The following is a 7,500-nucleotide window of genomic DNA, read 5'->3' on the forward strand; positions in this document are numbered from 1 at the left end:
ATGCGACATTCCCGCTGTCCATATACATGAGCTGCGAGCTGTACCACGTACGAGCTACAGACGCGATCGCGTTGCTCTCTGTACGAATGCAGATGCTCAGCGGCAGCTAGGAGGCGCTCCATCCATGTCGGTACCGGTGAGCGTTGCACTCGCAGTCGCAAAAACGTACGGCAAGTATATTACTCGGAAGAGTCAATGACAGTCCAAGCCCCCCTGCGTGGGAAGAGTCTTCCTAGGCCATGACCCACCGGAAGGGCGCAGCGTCCCCCACCCCAGACATGTGACGTCAGACTATCGGTATTGACGACTAGACTGATTCCTTATAATCATTTGCCATACACCGGTGGAAGCTGCCGAGACGAGTAACTACATACCGGGCTCGCCGTGTCACTAATGTACAGAGATACAATAGTTTCGACTGGAACCGGATTAAACGTATACACGGCGCTGATTAGTAATAGATAGAGCCATCAGAATACAGATAATGTATAGACCTGTCCGTATACATGCTGAAAGACTCTGCTCACAATCACACGTCAGCCAGACACTCTTATCACGCACTACTCTCTGCCTGTAACAGGCACGCAGACGATATGTAAGCACCAGCATGGAACAACACCCAGTGCATCCTCTCTGCCACATTAGACAATCCACACTATCATAACCAGACCGGGAGGTCCACTCGGAAAACAGAATATCCCACCCTTCCGACAACCACCATTGCTCAGCTAAGCCACCAACACCCACACATGTCCCACACAGGGGTGCACCCAACATCACAATACTGCCTCCTGTCACACCACACAAACAATGGCAGGAATGAAAGACACAGGTCTGCCACAAGCATGGAATCAGAGCGCCGCCTGTTATGAGCCAAAGGTGCACCCTGACGTGGCAAATCAGATGATGCCGCAGTCATTTACTTACGATAATCACAATCAACAAACTGCCGCCCCCCCCCCCCCAAAACACCTTTCCTTACAACAATGTGTACCTTAACCTAACCCATATTGTGCCTTAACCTAACCCATATTGTGCCTTAACCTAACCCATATTGTGCCTTAACCTAACCCGTATTGTGCCTTAACCTAACCCGTATTGTGCCTTAACCTAACCCGTATTGTGCCTTAACCTAACCCGTATTGTGCCTTAACCTAACCCGTATTGTGCCTTAACCTAACCCGTATTGTGCCTTAACCTAACCCGTATTGTGCCTTAACCTAACCCGTATTGTGCCTTAACCTAACCCGTATTGTGCCTTAACCTAACCCGTATTGTGCCTTAACCTAACCCGTATTGTGCCTTAACCTAACCCGTATTGTGCCTTAACCTAACCCGTATTGTGCCTTAACCTAACCCGTATTGTGCCTTAACCTAACCCGTATTGTGCCTTAACCTAACCCGTATTGTGCCTTAACCTAACCCGTATTGTGCCTTAACCTAACCCGTATTCTGCCTTAACCTAACCCGTGTTGTGCCTTAACCTAACCCGTGTTGTGCCTTAACCTAACCTGTGTTGTGCCTTAACCTAACCCGTGTTGTGCCTTAACCTAACCCGTGTTGTGCCTTAACCTAACCTATGTTGCGCCTTAACCTACCCTATATTGTACCTTAACCTAACCTATATTGTACCTTAACCTAACCTATGTTGCGCCTTAACCTAACCTATGTTGCGCCTTAACCTAACCTATGTTGCGCCTTAACCTAACCTATGTTGCGCCTTAACCTAACCTATGTTGCGCCTTAACCTAACCTATGTTGCGCCTTAACCTAACCTATGTTGCGCCTTAACCTAACCTATGTTGCGCCTTAACCTAACCTATGTTGCGCCTTAACCTAACCTATGTTGCGCCTTAACCTAACCTATGTTGCGCCTTAACCTAACCTATGTTGCGCCTTAACCTAACACACGTTGCGCCTTAACCCAACACACGTTGCGCCTTAACCCAACACACGTTGCGCCTTAACCCAACACACGTTGCGCCTTAACCCAACACACGTTGCGCCTTAACCCAACACACGTTGCGCCTTAACCCAACACACGTTGCGCCTTAACCCAACACACGTTGCGCCTTAACCCAACACACGTTGCGCCTTAACCCAACACACGTTGCGCCTTAACCCAACACACGTTGCGCCTTAACCCAACACACGTTGCGCCTTAACCCAACACACGTTGCGCCTTAACCCAACACACGTTGGGCCTTAACCCAACACACGTTGGGCCTTAACCCAACACACGTTGGGCCTTAACCCAACACACGTTGGGCCTTAACCCAACACACGTTGGGCCTTAACCCAACACACGTTGGGCCTTAACCCAACACACGTTGGGCCTTAACCCAACACACGTTGGGCCTTAACCCAACACACGTTGGGCCTTAACCCAACACACGTTGGGCCTTAACCCAACACACGTTGGGCCTTAACCCAACACACGTTGGGCCTTAACCCAACACACGTTGGGCCTTAACCTGCTCTGTAATTGTCATACGACGCGTTAAATTAGTGTAGTGTTGCCTAACTGCAACCCCCGCAATATAGTTTGCTACTCGCACTGCCCGGTCCCCAGAGTATCGCTTCATGTTAAACACCTTGCAGCTATACACTGTAATGCGGATGGCAGCAGGACGTACATGCTCAATGCCCTTCGCAGTTGTTCATTGGCATTCGCATGGCGAAGCACAGCCTACGTTGTGGTACGGCTTGTGTCAACTGTCCGCTGATGTTGTACGTCCAAATCACACACTGTACTGCACATTGGTCCTCATGTACTGAATGATACATCGTGGTACATGTGTGACCGTACCACGACTGCGCCAACAACGGCGAACCATACGGTCCAAATATTGTGCACTCAGCTACATGTCGTCTCCCTATAAGAGCTGGATTGCAGTATGGTATGCCGTGGATGGCGATCGGCATGAGCCGTCTGTTGATGTAGTGGCGCGTGTTGTCAGACGTAGTCGTCTCTTCTCACACACCGTGATAGCATGGTGCACTGCGTTCCACATCTGCGACATGCGACAGAGGCCGGTTGACAGTCGTTCGCGCAATGGACATCGCATACGTACGGGGGCCACCTTCCACGTGTTCGCGAAGCGTGCACATGTTGTTGCGTGTATGTGGGCAGACATAGTGTGTCGTGACACCTGACACAGGCATGCAACAATCGTTGAATTTGCAAATGGCGATGGACGTCTACGTTTGCTGGTGACGTTACGCAAATGAAGAACTGGTAAACCGTTGTGGTGCGGTTGTTCTCGCTAGAGGTGAATCAGTGATGGCGACGATCGGTTGAGCTACCAACCGGTTGTTTCAGCGATACCCACCATGCCCACGAACGTGAATGGCATGTGGGTGTGAAGCGATACGCGGCGGTGGCTGGGTGGGACCGTCCCCGGCCGGTGAGGGGGGGCCTCCCGGCGTGCTGGCCGCGCGGTGCGTGGGCGCACGCGCTACAGCCGGCTGGTGGGGGCGGCCAGTGGCAGGCGCGCCGGCCGACGGAGGCGGCAGGCGGCGTAGCTGCGCGCCGGCGCACCCTGCACGCGGCGCCGTGCGGCCAAAGTAGGTCCTCGCGGGCCCGGTGCGAAGCGCGGTGGACATCTGCAGTGTGCTGGTCCGATTGAGGACTGTGTGCGCTGAGGATGCGCCGCCGCCCGGCGCTCGGCGCCGCGACGCCGTCTGCTGCTCGGTCGCCTCTGCGGTTCTCGCAGGTGGATTGTATCGCAGCTGTGCGGACGTGTTGGCGCGTGCGCTGTGCTGGGAGAGTTCGCTTCGGCACCCAAGTGGGGCTTTTGTCCTTCTGTGGCGCTGGCGTTGGAGCTGCCGGCCACCGTAGGTGGCGCGTGTTGTCTCCCGCCGGCAATGCCACGACAGCACGCTCCCGGGCCTCTGTCGGCAGCGGCAAGCTCAGTTGGGAGCACGGGTGGTCGCACCTAAAGCGTCTACTCGCCAAACTCCGGGCGATTGCGCCTCTCTCGAACCCGACCAAGTACTTAGGACGGCGCTGCGCGCCGCCGGGACCTGAGAGGGTTTCGAGGTGTATTGTGCAGGGGAGCTCAGCCTCCTCCTGTTTGCAGAATAATTGAGCGGACGCTTGCGTGTTCGCGCGGGCCCCCGGGACACACTCCCGGGCGGCCGGCTGCTCAGCTCTAGTTGACGCAGCTCCCTGGTTGATCCTGCCAGTAGTCATATGCTTGTCTCAAAGATTAAGCCATGCATGTCTCAGTACAAGCCGCATTAAGGTGAAACCGCGAATGGCTCATTAAATCAGTTATGGTTCCTTAGATCGTACCCACGTTACTTGGATAACTGTGGTAATTCTAGAGCTAATACATGCAAACAGAGTCCCGACCAGAGATGGAAGGGACGCTTTTATTAGATCAAAACCAATCGGTCGGCTCGTCCGGTCCGTTTGCCTTGGTGACTCTGAATAACTTTGGGCTGATCGCACGGTCCTCGTACCGGCGACGCATCTTTCAAATGTCTGCCTTATCAACTGTCGATGGTAGGTTCTGCGCCTACCATGGTTGTAACGGGTAACGGGGAATCAGGGTTCGATTCCGGAGAGGGAGCCTGAGAAACGGCTACCACATCCAAGGAAGGCAGCAGGCGCGCAAATTACCCACTCCCGGCACGGGGAGGTAGTGACGAAAAATAACGATACGGGACTCATCCGAGGCCCCGTAATCGGAATGAGTACACTTTAAATCCTTTAACGAGTATCTATTGGAGGGCAAGTCTGGTGCCAGCAGCCGCGGTAATTCCAGCTCCAATAGCGTATATTAAAGTTGTTGCGGTTAAAAAGCTCGTAGTTGGATTTGTGTCCCACGCTGTTGGTTCACCGCCCGTCGGTGTTTAACTGGCATGTATCGTGGGACGTCCTGCCGGTGGGGCGAGCTGAAGGCGTGCGACGCGCCTCGTGCGTGCTCGTGCGTCCCGAGGCGGACCCCGTTGCAATCCTACCAGGGTGCTCTTGAGTGAGTGTCTCGGTGGGCCGGCACGTTTACTTTGAACAAATTAGAGTGCTTAAAGCAGGCAAGCCCGCCTGAATACTGTGTGCATGGAATAATGGAATAGGACCTCGGTTCTATTTTGTTGGTTTTCGGAACCCGAGGTAATGATTAATAGGGACAGGCGGGGGCATTCGTATTGCGACGTTAGAGGTGAAATTCTTGGATCGTCGCAAGACGAACAGAAGCGAAAGCATTTGCCAAGTATGTTTTCATTAATCAAGAACGAAAGTTAGAGGTTCGAAGGCGATCAGATACCGCCCTAGTTCTAACCATAAACGATGCCAGCCAGCGATCCGCCGCAGTTCCTCCGATGACTCGGCGGGCAGCCTCCGGGAAACCAAAGCTTTTGGGTTCCGGGGGAAGTATGGTTGCAAAGCTGAAACTTAAAGGAATTGACGGAAGGGCACCACCAGGAGTGGAGCCTGCAGCTTAATTTGACTCAACACGGGAAACCTCACCAGGCCCGGACACCGGAAGGATTGACAGATTGATAGCTCTTTCTTGATTCGGTGGGTGGTGGTGCATGGCCGTTCTTAGTTGGTGGAGCGATTTGTCTGGTTAATTCCGATAACGAACGAGACTCTAGCCTGCTAACTAGTCGCGTGACATCCTTCGTGCTGTCAGCGATTACTTTTCTTCTTAGAGGGACAGGCGGCTTCTAGCCGCACGAGATTGAGCAATAACAGGTCTGTGATGCCCTTAGATGTTCTGGGCCGCACGCGCGCTACACTGAAGGAATCAGCGTGTCTTCCTAGGCCGAAAGGTCGGGGTAACCCGCTGAACCTCCTTCGTGCTAGGGATTGGGGCTTGCAATTGTTCCCCATGAACGAGGAATTCCCAGTAAGCGCGAGTCATAAGCTCGCGTTGATTACGTCCCTGCCCTTTGTACACACCGCCCGTCGCTACTACCGATTGAATGATTTAGTGAGGTCTTCGGACTGGTACGCGGCATTGACTCTGTCGTTGCCGATGCTACCGGAAAGATGACCAAACTTGATCATTTAGAGGAAGTAAAAGTCGTAACAAGGTTTCCGTAGGTGAACCTGCGGAAGGATCATTACCGACTAGACTGCATGTCTTTCGATGTGCGTGTCGTGTCGCGCAACACGCTACCTGTACGGCTCGCAGTAGCCGTGCGCCGCGTGCGGAACCACGCGTGCTTCTCAAAACTAACGCCAATGTTGTGTGGTACGAGCGCTGAAGCGCTGGAGCGGCTGGCCTGCGGCACCTGGCGCCTGGCGCCGGTTTTGAATGACTTTCGCCCGACTGCCTGTCCGCTCCGGTGTGGAGCCGTACGACGCCCATCGGCCGTGAGGCTGTTGGACACAGAACGCTTGAACAGGGGCCGCCACACGCCTACGTCCCGCCTATGCAACTGTCTTGAAAGAGACAGTGGAAACTAAGAAAAGATCACCCAGGACGGTGGATCACTCGGCTCGTGGGTCGATGAAGAACGCAGCAAATTGCGCGTCGACATGTGAACTGCAGGACACATGAACATCGACGTTTCGAACGCACATTGCGGTCCATGGATTCCGTTCCCGGGCCACGTCTGGCTGAGGGTCGGCTACGTATACTGAAGCGCGCGGCGTTTGCCCCGCTTCGCAGACCTGGGAGCGTCGCGGCCGCCTGTGGGGCCGGCCGCGCCTCCTTAAACGTGCGATGCGCGCCCGTCGCCTGGCGGTTCGCATACCGGTACTTACTCGGTAGCGTGCACAGCCGGCTGGCGGTGTGGCGTGCGACACCTCGTACAACGACCTCAGAGCAGGCGAGACTACCCGCTGAATTTAAGCATATTACTAAGCGGAGGAAAAGAAACTAACAAGGATTCCCCCAGTAGCGGCGAGCGAACAGGGAAGAGTCCAGCACCGAACCCCGCAGGCTGCCGCCTGTCGTGGCATGTGGTGTTTGGGAGGGTCCACTACCCCGACGCCTCGCGCCGAGCCCAAGTCCAACTTGAATGAGGCCACGGCCCGTAGAGGGTGCCAGGCCCGTAGCGGCCGGTGCGAGCGTCGGCGGGACCTCTCCTTCGAGTCGGGTTGCTTGAGAGTGCAGCTCCAAGTGGGTGGTAAACTCCATCTGAGACTAAATATGACCACGAGACCGATAGCGAACAAGTACCGTGAGGGAAAGTTGAAAAGAAATTTGAAGAGAGAGTTCAAAAGTACGTGAAACCGTTCTGGGGTAAACGTGAGAAGTCCGAAAGGTCGAACGGGTGAGATTCACGCCCATCCGGCCACTGGCCTCCGCCCTCGGCAGATGGGGCCGGCCGCCCGCGCGGAGCAATCCGCGGCGGGGTCGTGTCCGGTTGCCTTTCCACTCGCCGCGGGGTGGGGCCGTTCCGGTGTGCGGTGGGCCGCACTTCTCCCCTAGTAGGACGTCGCGACCCGCTGGGTGCCGGCCTACGGCCCGGGTGCGCAGCCTGTCCTTCCGCGGGCCTCGGTTCGCGTCTGTTGGGCAGAGCCCCGGTGTCCTGGCTGGC

At 55.1% G+C, this 7,500-nt stretch overlaps 3 non-coding genes across 3 annotated transcripts in view; all 3 read left to right on the top strand.

Annotated features, from left to right (window-relative positions):
- The first annotated feature begins 4,168 nt into the window (after nucleotides 1-4,168).
- On the top strand, nucleotides 4,169-6,078 carry LOC126434604 (small subunit ribosomal RNA). Its single transcript, XR_007579353.1, has one exon. It is a non-coding gene; the product is annotated as a small subunit ribosomal RNA (ribosomal RNA).
- Nucleotides 6,079-6,429: 351 nt separating this feature from the next.
- Nucleotides 6,430-6,584, top strand: LOC126434652 (5.8S ribosomal RNA). Its single transcript, XR_007579374.1, has one exon. It is a non-coding gene; the product is annotated as a 5.8S ribosomal RNA (ribosomal RNA).
- Nucleotides 6,585-6,772: 188 nt separating this feature from the next.
- The window catches only part of LOC126434613 (large subunit ribosomal RNA), a 4,222-nt gene continuing 3,494 nt past the window's right edge, over nucleotides 6,773-7,500 (top strand). Inside the window, exon 1 of the ribosomal RNA XR_007579361.1 lies at nucleotides 6,773-7,500. This exon is cut by the window's right edge and continues 3,494 nt beyond it. This is a non-coding gene — a ribosomal RNA (large subunit ribosomal RNA).

The sequence above is a fragment of the Schistocerca serialis genome, unplaced genomic scaffold (genome assembly GCF_023864345.2).
Source record: "Schistocerca serialis cubense isolate TAMUIC-IGC-003099 unplaced genomic scaffold, iqSchSeri2.2 HiC_scaffold_1192, whole genome shotgun sequence".
Classification (NCBI taxonomy): Eukaryota; Metazoa; Arthropoda; class Insecta; order Orthoptera; family Acrididae; genus Schistocerca; species Schistocerca serialis.